The following is a 19,003-nucleotide window of genomic DNA, read 5'->3' on the forward strand; positions in this document are numbered from 1 at the left end:
GACTGCCCGTTCCATGATCTCGCCATCACGGTTGACAACTCCATTGTGTCCTCCTCCCAGAGCGCTAAGAACCTTGGCGTGATCCTGGACAACACCCTGTCGTTCTCAACTAACATCAAGGCGGTGGCCCGTTCTTGTAGGTTCATGCTCTACAACATCCGCAGAGTACGACCCTGCCTCACACAGGAAGCAGCGCAGGTCCTAATCCAGGCACTTGTCATCTCCCGTCTGGATTACTGCAACTCGCTGTTGGCTGGGCTCCCTGCCTGTGCCATTAAACCCCTACAACTCATCCAGAACGCCGCAGCCCGTCTGGTGTTCAACCTTCCCAAGTTCTCTCACGTCACCCCGCTCCTCCGCTCTCTCCACTGGCTTCCAGTTGAAGCTCGCATCCGCTACAAGACCATGGTGCTTGCCTACGGAGCTGTGAGGGGAACGGCACCTCAGTACCTCCAGGCTCTGATCAGGCCCTACACCCAAACAAGGGCACTGCGTTCATCCACCTCTGGCCTGCTCGCCTCCCTACCACTGAGGAAGTACAGTTCCCGCGCAGCCAAGTCAAAACTGTTCGCTGCTCTAGCCCCCCAATGGTGGAACAAACTCCCTCACGACGCCAGGACAGCGGAGTCAATCACCACCTTCCGGAGACACCTGAAACCCCACCTCTTTCAGGAATACCTAGGATAGGATAAAGTAATCCTTCTCCCCCTTAAAAGATTTAGATGCACTATTGTAAAGTGGCTGTTCCACTGGATGTCTTAAGGTGAACGCACCAATTTGTAAGTCGCTCTGGATAAGAGCGTCTGCTAAATGACTTAAATGCAATGTAATGGACATAAATAACGGACATTATTGAACAAATCAAGCATTTATTGTGGACCTTGGATTCCTAGGACTGCATTCTGATGAAGTTCATCAATGGTAAGGAAACATTTATCATATATTTTCTGGTTTTTGTTGACTACAGCATGTAGGCAAATTTTTCTATTGTTCTGAGCGCCGTCTCAGATTATTGCATAGGTTTCTTTTTCTGTAAAGTTTTTTTTAAATCTGACACCGTGGTTGCATTAAGGAGAGTGTAACGCTCAATGAGTGAATAGGTGTGGAGTCAGGCGCAGAGAGCAAAGGATGCGGGAAAAAAACACGCGTTAATGTCCAAAAATAGGAACAGGAACAAAAATAGAACAAAAGTACCCTATCGTGAAAAATACAAGGACAGCGAGAAACTCAAAATGAAAACACTAACCACTCTAACAACATACAGATGAACAAGTCCGCACAAACAGAAGCGGGCTGAACGAACTTAAATATCCCCATCCTAACAACCAAACAAGGAACAGGTGAAACCAATTAGACAAAACCAAACGAACACAGAACAAAGGATCGGTGGCAGCTAGTAGACCGGCGACGACGACCGCCGAGCGCCACCCGAACAAGAAGGGGAGTCACCTTCGGTAATATTCGTGACAGAGAGGTATATCTATAATTCCATGTGTATAACTTGTATTATCATCTACATTTATGATGAGTATTTCTGTTGAATGATGTGGCTATGCAAAATAACTGGATGTTTTTGGAACTAGTGAATGGAATGCTCCAATGTAAACTCAGATTTTCTGACATAAATATGAACTTTAACAAACAAAACATCCATGTATTGTGTAACATGAAGTCCTATGAATGTCATCTGATGAAGATTATCAAAGGTTAGTGATTCATTTTATCTCTATATGTGCTTTTTCTCTCTCTCTCTCTGGCTGGTAAAATTGGCTGTGTATTTTAGTGAGTTTTTGGTGACCTAACATAATCGTTTGTGGGGCTTTCCCCGTAAATCCTATTCGAAATTGGACACTGTGGTGGGATTAACAACAAGACTACCTCGAAAAGGATATAAAATACATGTATGTTTGAGGAATTTGAATTATGAGATTTCTGTTCTTTTGAATATGGCGCCCTGTACTGGTTGTTGTTATATCACTCCCGGTAATGGGATCTCAGCCTTAAGACATTTTAAAGCAGTTCTGCATGGAAGAGTGGGCCAAAATTCCTCCACAGTGACGGGAGAGACTGATCAACAACTACAGGAAGCATTTGGTTAGAGTCATTGCAGCTAAATGTGGCAGACCCATTTAATGAGTCTAATGGGGCAATTACTTTTTCACACTGAGGAATTGGGTGTTGCATAACTTTATATAACTTTGTATTGTTTTGGTTATTTGTAAATTCATGTTCCCTTCATCTAATATTAGGTTTTGTTTGAAGATCTGATAACATTCAGTATGAAAAATATACAAATTAGAGAAAATCAGAAAGGTGGCAAATACTTGTTCACTACAGTTATAAGGAAAGTGAAATATTTTATAGTTAGTCATTTTATAAATTGATAATACTATATTTAGAAAAAATATAAGTAAATTCAAACCTTATTCACACAGTTTTGTTTAATAGGAAATTAAAATATCAAAATATGCAATATTTTATATGATGTATCATATTTGTACTGTGTAGTTAAAAGTGACTACACCTTAGCAATATATAACACGTTTTTTTTCCAGAAAGGTGAGATTTGAACCTTTCTTGGAGTATGCATCATTACTAGTTATGGCCCTCTCATTATATATAATTATATATAATGTTTGGGGGGATTACTCAGATTACATTTTTTATTAAATGTAGTTTAATATAACCCATAACAGTCTAAACCCTGTCTACCAAGGATCATTTAGCTATTTGATTTTGAATTTTAAGACCCCTTGAACTATCCCCAAAAATATTTTATGAAAAAAATATGTTTCACGTTACTGCTATTAGCCTATACAAATGCGTTGAATTACAGATTCCCTACAAGGAACAACAGATAGCCCCATCGTTCCCTCAATCCTGACTAGTCTCCCAGTTCCTGCCGCTGAAAAACATCCCAACATCAAGCATGATGCTGCCACCACCATGCTTCACTGTAGGGATGGTGCCAGGTTTCCTACAGACGTGACGCTTGGGGTTCAGGCCAAAGAGTTTAATCTTGGTTTCATCAGACCAGAGAATGTTGTATCTGAGAATCCTTTAGGTGCCTTTTGGCAAACTCCAAGCAGGCTGTCGTGCCTTTTACTGAGGCGTGTCTTCCGTCTGGCCACTCTACCATCAAGTTCTGATTTGTGGAGTGCTGCAGATATGGTTGTCCTTGTGGAAGGTTCTCCCATCTCCACAGAGACCTCTGTCAGAGTGACCATCCGGTTCTTGGTCACCTCCCTCCAAGTCCAGCAATGCAATTACTCTACATTGAACATTACACAGGGCTGTGAATCGTGTAGCCTGTTCTTGAGCTAGCAGACGGATTGTTCTTGCCTCTCTGCCTGCTGGAGGTACTGCATGTTGGATACATCCTTAAAAGTATCAACAAAGAAAGTTAGCAGGTCTGTTATGAAATGCATTTGTCACATCATCTGGATATGGGCATTTCTGTGCTACACTAGAAATCCTCTAATCCTCTATATTCCTTTTCATTTACAAATCTCCTGACTAGACTATGAGACATGGCTGTATTTAGGGGGATTTTTCTTTAGCTGAGCCTGCTAGCTAAATGTCGTATTGGAATAGTTAGCTAGCTAGCAATTTGCTGTGAAGTCACTGAAATGATTTGAAATAATGATTGAGGTAGCTATGCAATCTAACTCAACACTTAGCTAATGCAAACTACTGTAATTTGAATGACAATAAATAAAGGTTAACTTAATCCTTGTTTGCTGTCCTGTGGCACCACAAGTGGACATGCTCACTGAATTAAAGGGTAACTCAAAAAAATCTAAGTGCTCACCTGTTTGTGGTTTAAGCATGGTTGTGAACACAGAAAGTCAAAGTTATACTGAACAAAAATATAAACACAACAGGTAAAGTGTTGGTCCCATGTTTCATGAGCTCAAATGAAAGATTCCAGAAATGTTTCATTTGCACAAAAAGCTTATTTCTTTCAAATTTTGTCCACAAATTTGTTTGCATCCCTGTAAGTGACTGTTTCTCATTTGTCAAGATAATCACTTATGCTTCCCCACATGGAAGTTTCTTGTCATTGTTGTTAGCTACCGTATCTGGCCATCCAAAATCACAACAACTCGCAGACTTCTGCCCCATTGAAGCGTGTATATCATTTTCATAACGTTGTCAGCTAACCCATCTATACAACCTTTATGAAGCAGTGGTTATGCCACCCTTTAATAAAGCACAGGGTTATATCCTTCCTGTTTGGCCCTGTCTGGGGGTATCATCGGATGGGGCCACAGTGTCTCCTGACCCCTCCTGTCTCAGCCTCCAGTATTTATGCTGCAGTAGTTTATGTGTCGGGGGGCTAGGGTCAGTTTGTTATATCTGGAGTACTTCTCCTGTCTTATTCGGTGTCCTGTGTGAATTTAAGTATGCTCTCTCTAATTCTTTCTCTATTTCTCTCTTTCTTTCTCTCTCTTGGAGGACCTGAGCCCTGGACCATGCCTCAGGACTACCTGGCATGATGACTCCTTGATGTCCCAGTCCACCTGTCCGTGCTGCTGCTCCAGTTTCAACTGTTCTGCCTGCAGCTATGGAACCCTGACCTGTTCACTGGACAGGTCCACCCCTCATAACCTGGTTCCTCTCTAAGTTTCTTCCTAGGTTTAGGCCTTTCTAAGGAGTTTTCCTAGCCACCGTGCTTCTACACCTGCATTGCTTGCTGTTTGGGGTTTTAGGCTGGGTTTCTGTACAGCACTTTGAGATATCAGCTGATGTAAGAAGGGCTATATAAATACATTTGATTATTTCATATTTGACATTGTGGCTTATGTCACACAGTTATGCCACATTTATGAACCCTTTATAGATGATTTGTGACACATTTATATAATGTTTATGAAGGCTTTATGAAGCCTTTATAAGATGTGCATTATTTAAAGGGACTAAAAAAATGACACAATACATTATTTACCATTCATTTCTATTGGGCACAACATATTCTGAAACACAACCAAAACATACTGCAAATGCATCCATCAACTTTGTAGTCACAAACACATGTAGTCATTGCGTGCTAGGAATATAGGACCAAACACTAAACTTTTGACTACTTTTTTAAATTGGAATCTTTAGAAGTGTCAATAATTTTGACACTTACCTTTTTGACAAAAAAGTATTACTTGTTAAACAAAATCTATTTCTCTGAGCAATTGGGCAGTTGCCTTAGGCAGTTACTCTTCTCTATTTAAAAATATTTATTTTGCCACTGGACTTACATAAAGCTACAAAGTTAGAATGACTATGTATGAAGATGATTCCTTACTCTATATGTCAGCATCCAAAGCCAGTGAGCTCACTGAAATTCTAAAAAAGGAGCTACAGTCAGTATCAGAATTGGTGATTAGTAATAAACTGGTCTTAAATACATGTAAAATTAAAAGCATTGTATTTGGTTCAAAACATTCTCTAAGACCTAAACATCAACTGGAGTTGTGTATATAAAGGGTGTGACCACTAAGCAAGTTGAGGAAGCTAAACTCCTAGGTATAACATTGAAATGGTCCATTCATATTGGTCATGGTCATATTGACAAAGTTATTGTGAAGATGGGGAGTGGTGTGCCTGTTGACACAAAAATCAACTTTGCTTGTTGTCCAGTAATTTGGTCAAGAGTAGCAAAGAAAGACTCAAAGCTCAAAACAGCTCAAAACAGAGCATCATGCCTTGCACTTCACTGCACATACAGACCTAACATCAGCAACATAAATGCCAGTCTTTCCTGGTTGAGGAAGTGATGACAAGAGATTAACTGCTTCACTTCTAGCTTTAATGAGAAGTATTACTGTGATGAACATTCCAGATTGTCTGCATAATCAAATAGCATTCAGATCGGACACCAATCGATACGCCACAAAACATGCCACCAGGGGTGGTCCAAAACGAATTGATGGCAACGCACAGTATTATATGATAAACAGCAAAATTACAGTGGAATGGAGAAGACTGTAAGGGGACATATGCACAGACACACATACTTGTTTTAGGTATATTGTTTGTGTTATTGTTCTTATTATTATTATTAGTTGTATTGTTCCTATTCTTTTTGTGTAACTGCCCTCGTCTTTTGAATTTTTGTTACTTGTCATGTTTTGTGTTATTTTTGTGGACACCTGAAAGAATAGCTGCTGCTTTTGCAAAGCTCATGGGGATCCAAATAAACAAATAATAAACATTTTATTAAAATTATATTTTTTTCTCTTTCTTTAGCCTACAATACAGCTCAATATTTTAATAATAATTTATTTTATACAGTTATTATTTTCAATCTTTATCAAGGGGTGTCAATAATTTCGAACCCCACTGTGGAAAAACACTATATAAGGAATAGGGTGCCATTTGGTACAAAGGGACCCCTTGATAGTCTCATCACTGCCAGAGCTGTGACAGGGTAATTCCAGACTCCTGAGTCACTCTCTTCTGTCAAGATCAGAATCAGTACGCTTTGACAAAGCTAGCACGCAAGACAAGTTACTTTCCTGCAGAAATCTGTATAGAAAGCTGTTAAAATGCTGAGCCAAGTGTCATACTGATTCATACAATCAAAGTGTTGGAAATTACACTAACTTTGTAAAGATAAGCCTCTTTTGAAACCAGTGGAGGCTGGTGGGAGGAGCTATAGGAGGACAGGCTCATTGTAATGCCTGGAATGGAATTAATATAACGAGGTCAAAAATGTGGTTTCTATATGTTTGATACCGTTCCATTAATTCCATTACAGCCATTACAATGAGCCCATCCTCCTATAGCTCCTCCCACCAGCCTCCTCTGTACGAAACCTTGACATGGATCAGATTAGCAATCTCCATTCAAGCGAATTGCAAAATTAGCCATCCCCAAGTTTCAGATACTCTTTTCTTTTCATTTTCCTTTCTCAGATGCAGGCGGCTGCCCAATTTAATTTAGCCCTAGGTGATCAGAGAGGCAGCAGCAGACAGTGGTGATCCATTGATTATAAGAGTTTGGGCCAGATTGGATGAAAGTTCAATTATTTCAATTCCTCTTAGCTTTGGCCGAGAGCACAAAGTCACTTATATTTATTTGTGACCAGATAAGGGTTATTGGTTATGTTACACTATTAAATATAATCCTTAATCAGGGCCACAGGGATAAAAATACGGGACATGGCACCCTATTTGCTATATAGTGTACAACGTTTGACCAGGGCCCACAGTGATGCACAGTGCAGGGAATAGGGAGCCATATACAATTGGAAGCAGCTGAATGAGAAAACCTCATATTGTAAGAATATCGTCGAAATGTGTAGACCAAGGCACTGCGTGATTTGGGTTCATCATCATTTATTTAAATGTGAACCAGCAACAAAACAATCAAGAAAAACGTACAGCCTTGTAGGGCTCAAAAGCAACAATACAACAGCAAGATCCCACAATCAACAGGTGGGAAAAGGCTACCTAAATGTGATCCCCAATCAGAGACAATGATAGTCAGCTGCCTCTGATTGGGAACCAAACCAGGCCAACATAGAAATACAAAACTAGACTACACATAGAAATAATAAACTAGAACACCTCCCAGTCACGCCCTGACCTACTCCACCATAGGAAATGCCATTGCAGGCTCTGTGTGTCTTTAAGCACCACACTTTGTCACTCCATCCTTGTTGTGTGTGTGTGTGTGTGTGTGTGTGTGTGTGTGTGTGTGTGTGTGTGTGTGTGTGTGTGTGTGTGTGTGTGTGTGTGTGTGTGTGTGAGAGAGAGCTTTTCTTTGACATCTGTTGGTAGAAATGACTGACTTACAGTTCATGAGGGTTGTCTAATCACACATATGAACTTTTTAACCCTTCGAAACAGCACCTATGACACCATTTTAAGGCACTTCAGGTTTACCCAGGAAGCTGAAAGTGAACACATATCCTCCTTGGGGTAGGCCATTATAGGATTTTGAGTTTTAAGTCTTTACGTTAAGAACTGACTTATTTACGGAGGGTTTAGTGAGTGTGTGTTATTTCAGAAAATCACAGAAATCTCGCAGAGCTCCGAAGCATACTTTAAAAAGATTAATATGAACACGCTGCAACTGGATCTGTAACTGTTTAAAAAAATATATATATATTTTTGAACATCACCAATTTGACATTGTACGATTTCTCTTAAATGACGATAGATAAATGTCTGGTTCTTTTTTTATTGACACCGTAGGTTCCTTTACTTTGAAGTGAAGCGGAAAAATTATTGCTCTATTTTCATTTTGGACCTTTAATCCCAGATAAATGGCCAAAACTCTAAAACCGTTGAGGCCTAGACACCATCTTGTTCGGGGCCAACTGCCCATTATGCTAAACCTATGCTCACCAAGTTTCGTCTTCGAAGTATTTTCCGTTTAGGAGATAAGGCCACGTCGTGATTCTTGATGTTTTGTACATTTGCAATATGATTCCATTCGCCCTCTTGTGGGATTTACCGGGATAGCGGAAAAATGACCAACATTTCGGACATTTCGCAAACCGAATGTCCGAGAGAGTTCATTTGATGACGTTTGATGACTTCCTGGTATATCCGGCCCTGCCGCACGGCCTGACGCCGTCCGCAAATTTTACAAACGTTTTCGGAAGTCTAATAAGGGACCGTACATTTGCAATATGGACTTTCTCACTAACCATATGGCAAGCGTCAAAATGTTCCCTTAAAGTATGAAAATAAAGGCTTTCTATGGTCAGGACATGACAGTATCTGAAGTGTAGAGGTGAGATTAGCTTTTGAGGTTCATCTCCAACAACTCCACCTCGTTAATTCATACGGACAAAGTAGACTGCCAATTAATCAAGTGAGGAGGAAAAAAACACAGTAAATGAATCACTCACTCAAATTACTTGGGTACCCAATTTCCTCCACTTGTGTCCAAAGAGTGACTATTGAGGAATAACAAGACAAGAACATTTTTAAATAAAAATAATTATTCAAGAAACCAGGGTTGAGCAAACCTTGAGAAATCCAACATTTCACCCTAAAGGTTAAGAAAGAAGAAGGAAAAAAGGTGCAAACTCTGTAGTGATTCTACCCAAAGATGATTCTCTCATCTCCAATTAGAAGCTGTGCACCTTGCCGAGGATATGGCTCCACTTTACCGACAATGTACGCTATCCTAGAGACCTGCTGTTCATTGTCTATGCGGGGGGTGTCTTGGTAGCGCCATCTCTGTTAATTACACTAAAACATTTCCTGTTAAAGTTACAGTAACATAGGGGCAGCAATTGGCTACTGTAATCAATTTTTTCAGTAATCCATTTCACGGTACAATATTGTTTACTGTAAACTAATTTACAACATATTACTGGAATTACCCATGCAGCGACATACTGTATTACCTAGTGTTCTTTACAAGTTAAATTCTTTCAATTTACATTTAGTAATTACAATCAATGCATTCAAAACAGTTTGATAAAAACATCACAATCATAGCAAGAAAAGGTTTCTGTAACTGTTATTGAAGATGTTGTTGTAGTTACAGTGGTCTTCAAAATAATTATATTTACAACAAGATATCTTATGATATACAGTGCCAGTCAAAAGTTTGGACACACCTACTCATTCCAGGGTTTTCTTTATTTTTACAATTTTCTACATTGTAGAATAAAAAACTATCAAAAAACACATATGGAATAATGTATTAATCTTAAAAGTGTTAAACAAATTAAAATATATTTTTTATTTGAGATTCTTCAAAGTAGCCACCCTTTGCCTTGATGACAGCTTTGCGCATTCTTGGCACATCTTATATGCAGAAAGTAAATGTCGTATCCGACTTGTCAAAACTACAGTTTCTTAACATTGCTGAAGAGAAATGAAAAAAATAATGTTTCAAAAAAATAAAAAAATAAAAAATAAATTGATGCGTGTATATGTATTTGCCTAAATAAGATCTTGCGATACCAATTACCTTCAGAAGTCACATAATTAGTTAAATAAAGTCCATCTGTGTGCAGTCTAAGTGTCACATGATCTCAGTATATACAGTTGAAGTCGGAAGTTTACATTCACCTTAGCCAAATACATTTAAACTCGTTTTACACTATTCCTGACATTTAATCCAAGTAAAAGTTCCCTGTCTTATGTCAGTTACAATCACCACTTTATTTTAAGAATGTGAAACGTCAGAATAATAGTAGAGGGAATGATTATTTCAACTTTTATTTCTTTCATCACATTCCCAATGGGTCGGAAATTTACATACACTCAATTAGTATTTGGTAGCATTGCATTTAAATTGTTTAACTAGGGTCAAACATTTCAGGTAGCCTTCCACAAGCATCCCACAATAAGCTGGGTGAATTTTGGCCCATTCCTCCTGACAGAGCCGGTGAAAATGAGTCAGGTTTGTAGGCCTCCTTGGTCGCACATGCCTTTTCAGTTCTGCCCACAAATGTTCTGTAAGATTGAGGTCAGGGCTTTGTGATGGCCACTCCAATACCTTGACTTTGTTGTCGTTAAGTCATTTTCCCACAACTTTGGAAGTATGCTTGGGGTCATTGTCTATTTGGAAGACCCTTTTGCGACCAAGCTTTAACTTCCTTACTGATGTCTTGAGATGTTGTTTCAATATATCCACATACTTTCCCTACCTCATGATTACATCTATTTTGTGAAGTGCACCAGTCCCTCCTGCAGCAAAGCACCCCCACAACATGATGCTGCCACCCCCCTGTTTCACGGTTGGGATGGTGTTCTTTGGCTTGCTAGCCTCCCCTTTTCCTTCAAACATAACGATGGTCATTATGGCCAAACAGTTATATTTTTGTTTCATCAGACCAGAAGACATTTCTCCAAAAAGTACAATCTTTGTCCCCATGTGCAGTTGCAAACAGTAGTCTGGATTTTATGGCATTTTGGAGCAGTGGCTTCTTCTTTGCTGAGCAACCTTTCAGGTTATGTCGATATAGGACTCGTTTTACTGTGCGTATAGGTTGTTTTTTACCCGTTTCCTCCAGTGTATTCACAAGGTACTTTGCTGTTGTTCTGGGATTGATTTGCACTATTCACACCAAAGTACGTTCATCTCTAGGAGACAGAATGAGTCTCCTTCCGGAGCACATGACGGCTGCGTGGTCCCATGGTGTTTTTAAAAGCTTAACTGCCGCTGTAATTGCCAGGACACTCAAATCAACCCTACTCCTTGGCCCGAACGTCCAGTGTGTGCTCCGAGAGCAAAACGGTCTGAATTTACACAGAGTGTTTTTCGTTTTTCATGGAATAGAAAGAACATAATACTAATCAAATGAATTAAGCAAGTATCAATCATAAGTTTGGACACACCCACTCAGTCCAGTATTTTTCTATATTTTTACTATTTTCTACATTGTAGAATAATAGGGAAGACGTCATAATTATGTAATCAGTTAAGAAAAAAATTCTGAATTACAAGGACAGCCTACTCCTTCCTCCCCGTTGGGGATTTGAACCCCGGTCTCCCATCTGGTCTGCACGACACAGCAATTCTTTAGCTAAATAGCCCAGTACTGTACTGCCGACCGTCTCTTTATACAGCACCATATGTTCCGTTCCATCTTAACAGAAACAAACAGGTTTTTCATTTTTGATGGAATACAAACACCATAATATTAATGTAATGAATTAAGCAAGTACCAGTCAAAAGTTTGGACACATCTACTCATTCCAGGATTGTTCTATATTTTTACTATTTTCTACATTGTAGAATAATAGTGAAGACATCACAACTATGAAATAACACATATGGAATCAGTTAAGAACGAAGTCTTATTTACAAGGACAGATTACTCCTTCCTCTCCATTGGGGATTGAACCCCAGTCTCCTGCGTGCCTGTAATATTGAATACTATCAAATGCTTCTCAAAGATGGCCTATGGTGGTCAAACTAGGAATAACTTGATTTAACAGAAAAAATGAATGACAAGTAGATAACGTGCTACAGAATGCTGCAGCAGCCCGCAAGGTGTGCCGCAGTATGACAGAACTTTTAAAGGAGGAGCCACTCTAGACACACACTAACCTCTAGAATTTGCTTATTCTCCGCCTTCTTTTTACGAAGGCAATTGTTTGCAAGTAAACAATTATTTAATCACTTGTCGATTTAATATTAAGACCATTCTTATCTTTCTCGATCAGCTTTTGAGACAACTCATGAATATGAGATTGCCTCAATTGAAAAAGGTCTGTAGCTTGCACCATTGCATAGGCTGCGTGTTCGTTATATATCATATATATATATATCTAATGTAATAAATAATCAAAACTTCCTATGGACCCATGGCTTGCAACACGAAAGATACAAACATAATCTACATAAACTCACCTGAACTGGACCTTCAAAGTAATCAATAATTATCCAAGTTATCCAGTTGCCATTTACCGTACTTCAAAAGTTTTCAATATAATCCACAAGTTCCTAATGATGTATCGCTAGGCTTTTCCATCTACTGTAGTGTGCAGTAATGTTTGATATGTGTATTTGAGAAATACATCACAAGCGACTCGTAATGAGACTAAGCAATTACCCTATTATCTGACTCCATAAAGATAATTAGCAATATGCAAGAGCCTATGATTGAACCATGTGTAATCAAGTATTACCCATTTAGCTGACTAAGATCAAGGAATGGTTATGAGAAGTGAATATCAAAGCAAGTTCTGTATTATTTAATAACTTTGTAAAATGAATGATTTCACATACAAGGCATAATGCTGAGGTTTCAAGGCAATACTGACATTAACAAAGCATTATTCTAGGTACATTTATTTTCTAAGGTTATCTTACAAGGCAAAGCATGGACAAAGAGATGCTTACGAGGCCAGAGGACTAGAAGCATAGGAAATGAGAACTGATCATGCAACCTTCCTCCATGGTCTGGATACAGGATAAGAGAGAGAACAAAGGCAGTTAATTACATTCATAACATCTGATGGTGTAACCTTTCAACCAAAAACCAATCACCTTTGGTACAAAGTTTACAGTATAACCTGACAACCCAGACCAACCCTCCACTGGGCATTGCAGCATTTAAATGGTCATGTGGGGGATTAGACCAATGTAAATCAGACAAAATTCCTGAGAGGCACATTGGAGAGGTGTGCTCTTCATGGATGAATCCCAATTTTAACTGTACCGGGCAGTTTGGCATTGTGTGTTTGAGCAGTTTGTTGATGTCAATGTTGAAGCTAGGGGGCACTATTTTTATTTTTTGGAAAAATAATGTTCCCAAAGTAAACTGCCTATTTCTCAGGACCAGATGCTAGAATATGCATATAATTGACAGCTTAGGATAGAAAACACTCTAAAGTTTCCAAAACTGTAAAAATATTGTCTGTGAGTATTAACATAACTGATATTGCAGGCGAAATCCTGAGGAAATCCAATCAGGAAGTGACTCTTATTTTGAAACCCCTGTATTTCTATGCATCCCTATTGCCCATTGAAAGGGATATCAACCAGATTCCTTTTTCTGTGGCTTCCCTAAGGTGTCTACAGCCTTTAGACGTAGTTTCAGGCCTTTATTTTGAAGAATGAGCGTAAACGTCCACATTGCGTAAGTGGTCTGTTGTTGGCTCTCAGTGTGATTTTTGCACAACACAGAGAGGTAGCCATTTTTCCTCCCAGTCCTAGTGAAAGCCAACTCTCCCGGTTGATATATTATCTAATAGATATTTGAAAACACCTTGAGGATTTATTATAAAAAATGTTTGCCATGCTTCTGTCGATATTATGGATATAATTTTGAATTTTTGTCTGCGTTGTCGTGACCGCTATTTCCGGTGGATTCCTGGGCATAACGCATCAAACTAACGGAGGTATTTGGATATAAAAAATATCTTCATGGAACAAAAGGAACATTTGCTGTGTAACTGGGAGTCTCGTGAGTGAAAACATCCAAAGCTCATCAAAGGTAAACAATTCATTTGATTGCTTTTCTGATTTTCGTGACCAAGCTTCCTGATGCTGAGTGTACATAATACTATGCTAGGCTATCGATAAACTTACACAAACGCTTGTATTGCTTTCGCTGTAAAGCATAATTTCAAAATCTGAGACGACAGGGTGATTAACAAAAGGCTAAGCTGTGTTTCGCCTTATTTCACTTGTGATTTCATGAATAGTAATATTTTTTGACTGTTGCGCTATGCTATTCAGCGTTGCTGATGACAAATATACCGGATCCGGGATGGGTAACAGAAATCCCATAATTAAAATTCCTCAAACATACATGTATTTTACACCATTTTAAAGATACACTTGTTGTAAATCCAGCCACAGAGTCTTTACGCCGAAAGCAAACCAAACGATTATGTTAGGTGAGTGCCTATTCACAGAATAACACAGCCATTTTTCCAGCCAAAGAGAGGATTCACAAAAAGCAGAAATATAGATAAAATTGTATCCAAAAATCTGAGTTTACCTTTGCTGATCTTTGTTGGAATGCACTCCCAGGACTCCCATTTCCACAATAAATGTTTGTTTTGTTCGGAGATGTCCATCATTTATGTCCAAATAGATATTTTTTGAGCGCGTTTGGTAAACAAATCAAAAGTCACGAAGAGCGTTCACTAAAAGCAGACGAAATGTCAAGAAGTTCCGTAACAGTCAGTAGAAATATGTCAAACAATGTATTGAATCAATCTTTAGGATGTTTTTAACATAAATATTCAATAATGTTCCAACCGGAGAATTCCATTGTCTTCAGAAGTGCGATGGAACAGAGCTCTCTCTCATGTGAACGTGCATGGTCAGCTCATGGCAGACCTTACTCATCCCCTTCTCCTTCCACCCCACTTCACAGTAGAAGCATCAGACAAGGTTCTAAAGACTGTTGACATCTAGTGGAAGCCTTAGGAAGTGCAACATTACCAATATCCCACTGTATCTTCAATAGGAGCTGAGTTGAAAATCTACCAACCTCACATTTCCCATTTCCCGGTTGGATTTTATCTCAGGTCTTTGCCTGCCATAGGAGTTCTGTTATAGTCACAGACATCATTCAAACAGTTTTAGAAACTTCAGAGTGTTTTCTATCCAAATCTACTAATACTATGCGTACTCTTTTATGGCTTTGTAGAAGGCCGTTTACTCTGGGTATGCTTTTCATCCGGAAGTGAAAATACTGCCCCCTAACCCAAAGAAGGTAACTTAATGCTAATTTATAAAACATTTATGGAGAATGGTTCTATAAAGCAGGGGTTCCGGGGGGACGCGCCCCACAGTTTGGGACTGACTGCTATAAAGTACATTTCTCACTCTCAAAGGTTCTCCGAAAGACCCTTTGAAAAATCACACAGGGTTATTTTTTGTGGTTAGCCAAATCATACTGTTAAAATTCCATTGGTTTATAAGCTCCCAAGTGGCGCAGTGGTCTAAGGCACGGCAGCTCAGTGCTAGGGGCATCATTACAGACCCTGGTTTGATTCCAGGCTGTATCACAACAGGCTGTTATTGGGCGGCACATAATTTTGTCCCAGCATTGTCCTGACTAGGGTTTGGCCGGGGTAGGCCGTCATTGTAAATAAGAATTTGTTCTTAACAGACTTGCCTAGTTAAATAAAGGTAAAATACATTCTTATTGTGTTCAGTGACAAAATGAATCAAGTGTGCTAGCTCTGGAACAGCTGAGACACACACATTTTTTTCTTCTTTTGGAAAATGTTTTATTGTCACAGGGTTTCTTAAAAACAGCTCTCAAAATATTTGAATGAGCCGCCACCCCTACATTTGAATTATCACCAAAAATAATAGAAACCTTTTCAGAATTGCAAAGAACCTTAACGGAGCTCAAAGGGTTCTTTGAGTCATAATGGTTTGACATAGAACCACCACCCTACCACAAAAACATTTTGGAACCCTCTTCTCTAAGTGTGTAGGACAGAAGGGTGTGTTTAGAAAAACAAAGTCCTTCTGATAATTACTGTCATTGTCGTGTTTGTTAGCGCTGTGGTGATTATCTCCACTGAGTTGGCGCTTTTGATTCATTATTTCTCCAAAACATTAGATTAATTCTCTGTGTTGGCAAGCTGCTTTGTAATTATTTTTAGGGTCAACCACAATCAGCCCACAGCTCCCAGATAAGATGAGTTACATATAATTAAACAGGGACAATAGTCATGAAAATGACTTTCTTAAAAAATTATAAATGTATAATATCTGAAAATGTACCTAGATTCTTGCCTGTATACATGGAGGAATGCTTCAAGGCAGACTGGAACCATTTTGTTTGTAGCTTCAGCTTGTTTGGCCAACGTTGTGTCAAGTCACTTCCGTTAGTTCACACTGACCAGTGTGCAGAAAGTAGCCTATCACAACTTTTTCCAACTTATCTGTCGAAAGCTCCTGCTAAATTCAATGTTGTTGAGTAAAGTAGCAAAACTTTTGTAGTTCCCGATGGCTAGCATTATATATTTCACAGCTGTTAAAAAGTACTATCAACACATATGGAGCAGCTCAGGTTATAGATCAAAGCACGCTACATGGCAGACAAATCCAAACTCATCTCCTGGCATGTCCCAGCCCATCCACTTGAAAGCCCAGGACCCGGAGGTCAGTGATAGTACCACCCTGTGGCCTTTTTCTCTCCAGGAACAGGTCTAGATCTTTGGTCCTTCCTCCGTGCCTCTTCTGGTGTGGTGATGAATGGTTCCTGGTTTTAGTCTAGTTCTGTGAGAGTGATAGGTGGAGTGGGAGAAAGGGGAGAGAGGTGGAATGGGAGAAATGGGTGGTGGAGGGTATGCCCGTTGGCCTGGGCTGGTGCTGGAGGAGAAGCGGCAAAATTGGACGCTGGAGGACAGAGGGAACAAACAGGCTACAGACCCTCCTGGCCTCGGAACGCTCATTAACAGTTGGTACGTCCATTCAGTGTGAGTGAATCCATGGGAGTAGTTATTTAGACGTACAGTACTTTGAGCCATCTAAGGATGAATTTCCTCATGGGGAGGTAACCATGAACAGCCATCTGAGTAAAGTCCTTCTGTTCAGAGTGTGTTATCGGGGTCATGATGATTGATGATGGGATATTGGAGGGGTCCAGGTCTGATAATTTAGTTGTGGATTTGGATGAGGGCCTCCAGTGGGTCATTTGTGTTGTTGGGTGGTTCTTGGCTGTTCACAGGGCTTGGCATACCTCCCACTGACTGTCTGGTGGCCCCCTGTACTAATTGGTGATGGAATGGGGGATGCCGGGAGGGGTGAAGGTGGTTTGTAGGGTCCGAGGGGTCTGAATTGCGGATTTAGGGGCAGGGATGAATTACTTTAGTGTCTTGTTGCATACAGGATACATGTTTTGGAATATTTGTATTCTTATTTATTCACTCTGTAATTTAGGTCATTATTGCAGAGTCACTACAATGCTGTTGATCCATCCTCAGGTTTCTCCCATTACAACCATTGAACATTATAACTGTTTTAAATTCACCAATGGCCTCATGTTATTATCCCTGAGCAGTTTCCTTCCTGTCCAGCAGCTCAGTAAAGTTCAGAAGGACACATAGTTATTTAATGTCTGATTTGCTATTGTTACCCATCTACCCATCACTGTCGTTCTTTATGATGCTTTTGAAAAGCTCCCTGGTCTTTGTAGTTGAATCTGTGTTTGAAATGTAATCCTTGACCTTAGAGATGTTGCATGTATGGTGGGACAGAGGAAGGGGTAGTCATTCAAAAATTGAGTCAACACCTATTATTTCACGAGTCCATGTAACTTATGTGATTTGTTAAGCCACATTTTATCCTGGACTAATTCAGACTTGCCTAATCAAATGACAATTATGTTACACTTGTTTTTATTCATTAGCAAACATTTTTAGAATTTTCTTTTCACTTTGACATTATGGAGTATTTTGTGTAGATCAATGTAAAAAAACAAAAACACAATTAAATCTATTTCAATCCCACTTTGTAACGCAACAAAAAAATCCAAGGGGAATGAATACTTATGATACTGTATCCACTGTATATACAAAGTGATCATCACTTTGTTTATACATCTAGCTGGAGCCGAAGAGGAATGCATCTCAGAAGCCTAATCTTGATTGACAAAAAAACAAATGTCTCGTCACATCCATAATAATAAATAACTTCAAAGACAGCACTGACATTGTATTGTGCAATATATTGAAGTGTGTACATCTAGGTTAGGCTATGTTGAAATTGTCAATTGTGTCATCACAAAATGAAATGAGCTGTATGGAAGGCAATGCAACAGAGATTGAGAGGAAAGGGAGAGAAGAGGAGAGGAAGGAGAGGAAAGATGATTGGAGGACAGGAAAAGATAGGAGAGATGAGTGAAAGAGTGGCAAGAATGGGAAAGGAGGTGAGATGAGAAAAGATTTGAGGGAAGAGTTCAGTGTCAGTGATTCACAGCTGCATCTCAGCCATGAAAAACCTGCACCAGAACCTCCTCTGCCTCCTCCTCCCATTCTTCCTTCTCCACCCCCTCTTCCCATTCCTCCTCCTCCTCCTCTTTTTCCTCAACTCTGTGAAATCTAAACACAGCTACCTTGTAACCTTTGGGTTACAAGTACAGAGAACAGACTTAAAAGCACATACAATGCAATGGAGCAAAAAGATGAAGAAAGTAAAAGTTGAAGTTTGGTTTCTTTCCTTTAGGGTCTATAAAAACAACATTGAGCTATAAAAAAAACAAAGAATATTGTGTTTGCCTCATTAAAAACCCAGCACTCTCAGAGGGGTGAATATGAACAAACAGACAATGAGAATAATAGGGGACCCTGCAACCCTTAACATATCCAAATGAGTAGGCTACATGCAGATTCATCCATTTGTTATTTAAATACTCTCCATCCATGCAAAAAAAAAAAAACAGCAATCAGGTTTAGAAAAAAAAACAGGGATGCATCCCAATTGGCACCCTATTCCATATATAATGTTGCAGTTTTAGAGATCATTTCCTGTTATTCTACACATTTTGCAATGGTGCCGTGAGGTCGCCTAGGCAGACAGGTCCTGTACATTTTGTAAAAAAAAAAATTTTTTG

Source organism: Oncorhynchus nerka, linkage group LG22 (assembly GCF_034236695.1).
Source record: "Oncorhynchus nerka isolate Pitt River linkage group LG22, Oner_Uvic_2.0, whole genome shotgun sequence".
In the NCBI taxonomy this organism is placed as follows: Eukaryota; Metazoa; Chordata; class Actinopteri; order Salmoniformes; family Salmonidae; genus Oncorhynchus; species Oncorhynchus nerka.